Source organism: Podarcis filfolensis, assembly GCF_964270895.1.
Source record: "Podarcis filfolensis genome assembly, chromosome: 1".
In the NCBI taxonomy this organism is placed as follows: Eukaryota; Metazoa; Chordata; class Lepidosauria; order Squamata; family Lacertidae; genus Podarcis; species Podarcis filfolensis.
In genome coordinates this window covers 36,983,996-36,987,118 of record NC_139604.1, presented here as the reverse complement: position 1 = coordinate 36,987,118, position 3,123 = coordinate 36,983,996, and positions in this window count along the sequence as shown.

Here is a 3,123-nt window from a genome sequence, read left to right as displayed (position 1 = left end):
CCAATTTGACAAGAGTGTAGCTCCTGTTGCAAATCACCCCTCTTGTAGCACATTTGTAGCAATCCATTCCTTGGAAAGGAACGGAAACTTGTGAAGGTGGTGGGATTGTGTGTGTGTGTGTGTGTGTGTGTGTGTGTGTGTAATTTTGCTCCAGTTCAAACTTCTGTTGCAAGAGGCTCTCTTGGTTATTCTAAGTGATGACTCACAAGACCAGTTGCAAAATGAGTTGCACACTGTGCCAGCCTTCTGCATCTGAATGCAGAAGTGCCCACCTAGCTTTTAACATAACCGATGCTTTTAGGTCAAATGCTGCTTTGCTTACAAGATATTGATTGCAGGGGAATTTCCCAGCAAACAGCACGAGGGGACTTTTCAATCCCTCGGCTATATGTACTGGGTAGGCCAGCGGCGGCAGCAATAGTTGCAAAAAGCAAAAGGCAAAGCATCTTATGACTTTCCACTTCCTCTGAGGCAGTACCTTTGTGCAAGTATTGGCACAGCCGTGCTGTCCCGGATGTGCCTTCTGAAGAGAAGGTGGCTATTGAGGTGTTGTACAGCCTGACAGTGAATAGTGCAGGTTTCATGGCCATTTGGCTACATTTTGTCCAAAGATTGGAAAGCTAGCGACACTCACCTATGCTAGAGGTGACTGAAAAACAAGGGGAGTGGGTGTAGCTGAATGACAGGGAGAGCAAACGAAGCTGGCACTTAGCATACAGAGTGGCAAAGAATCCCCCCCCACAAAAAAGCAATATTTAGAATCAAAAAGGAAACTGCCAGTATCGTAATGCCTTTCATGCAAGTTTAACGTGTGACCACAATTGAAATACTGGATGCAGTTCTAGTCTCTGCACACCTCAAAAGAGATACCACAGGGCTGGCAAAGGTGCAAAAAGGACAACCAAAATGATCTGGAGGCTGGTGTATCTTCCACTCTATGGGGAAAAGTTATAATACTTAGAACTTTTTAGTTTAGGAAAAGGGGGGGGGGAGCAAGGAGTCACTTGCTAAATCCTGCAAGTGCACAGAAAGAAGTTATTGCACCATTTTCTTAATTTTAGAACTCAGGGGCCATTGGACAAAGCTGAAGGGTGAGAGATTTGGGACAGAGGAAATGAAGTACTTCCTCACATGGTTAAGCTGTGGAATTCCCTGCCACAAGGTGTAGTGATGGGCACCAATCTGGATGGCTTTGAAAGAGGAATTAGACAAGCTCCTGATGCCCTGATGACAACGTTCTGCCTCCTGTATCAGATGCCTTATGCCTCTGAAAGCCAGTTTCTGAAGAACAACAGCAGGAGAGGGTTACTGTGGTTGTGTCCTGCTTGCAGGCTTCTGAGGGACACCTGGTTGACCACTGTGGAAAGCAAGATGCTGGACTAAACAGGCTTCTGGTTGGATCCAGCCACCTCTTTTTATGCGCTTGTGTTCTTTTAAAAGGGTTTGGCAGGGGAGCTCTTTTTTGTTTGTTTGCAATTCAAGGGTGCTGCTTGCTGCTAGGAATCTGGAATTGTCAGCCGGCGCTTCTGTGCCTCTGTGGTGCCTGCCCAACTTGCACGTTGGCGAAGAAACAGATGATTACAAAGGCACCTTAAGTCCCCAGGGCTCTCTTCTCCAACTGAGAGCCAAGCTGCTCCGAATTTCCCACCGCTTGGCGAAGGGGAAGTGGGAAATAATATTAAGAGTGCACCTCTGATTGAAAGACCCTCTTGCTCTGGGTTTCCCTTTTGCGATTTCCTTCGTTTCATTGTGGGGAACATAGCTTCTGATTTGCAGCGTTGTCAGATTTATAGGACTTCACTTCCTGCCTAAACAGGGGCATAAAATAAAATGAAGGAGTATAAACCGACCAAGTATCCCAAGTGTTCTTTCTGTTATTCCAAAAATAGTAGGTTTCGCAGGAATGTCTTGAGAGGGAGATATAAAATGATATGTATGTTCAAATGTGCATCCTGGGATCTTTCTAAGCATTAATAACATAAGCATTACCCACTTGGAAATAAATCCATGCCATCACAAAATTAACATGCAGGTGAAAGGTGAAAGAGGGATTTAGATAGAGAGATGAAGGCAGCAAGACTTTTAACAGCATTGGCCCTGCCATGGCAATGGTGTGTGTGTGTGTGTGTGTGTGTGTGTGTGTGTGTGTGTGCGCTGATGTAATTCTGGGCTTCCTCTTTAGGCAGCCAAATGATTTGGACCACATTGACTACATGAGCTGGTTAATTCAGGGTGAGAAACTGTGGCTTCATAGGCTTTTGGTCCTGCAAGCCTTTGCAAGTCCTGATCAACAGCTGATCAACAGCCCTCGCAAAGGCACCACCAACCAGCTGATCAGCAGTGGTCAGAACCCCTGCTTTGGACAGGCCCCATATCTATATGGCATGCAGGGCAAATGGGCATGGCTAGGGTAGGCTAATGATGCCTGTGCGCCAGAGGCCCGCCTCCAAAAAGCAAAACAGTGAGGAAATCCAGGGATAAGAAGCCTGCTGATATGAACATTAGGACACAACTTTTAATTATGAGAGCAATTTGTCAATGAGGCTCATTTCCTCGCTGGGTCTCTAAGCAGAAGCAGGATAGCCATTGCTTGGGGATGCTTTAGCTGAAGGTTTCCTGCATCAATCAGAGGTTTGGACTTGATGGTCTGCAAGGCCCTGCCTAACCCTGTGATTCTATGTCTATATGACCTAAGCCTGGGACCATGGATATGGGAGGAAAGAATGGAAGTGTTTCATCCAGGATTGCCACAAGGTATGCTGAGATGTATACACTGATAGGAAGTGGGAGTGGAGCATCCTGCTTGCCCTGCCACTGTCTTTATTCAAGATGGAAAGTGCAAAGAGTTAAGACGCATGCATACTTGGTTGAAAGGAGGACTCAAGTGTTCTGTATGTCAGCATCCAAATCGCCTTGCAATCAGCCTGTGTTGCCCATCTATAATGTCTGTGGAAGATGGAGATGGATGGCCTGCAGGGCCGTCCCAAAACATACCTCAGTGGCTCCAGAATTTTGGAGATCCCCTTAGCCTGGAAAACACTGAGCATGCAAACAAGGAATTCTCCCCTGAGGCCTCTGACCTTCTTGGGGCATTGTGGGCTCTTACTCAACTTTGGGGTCCCA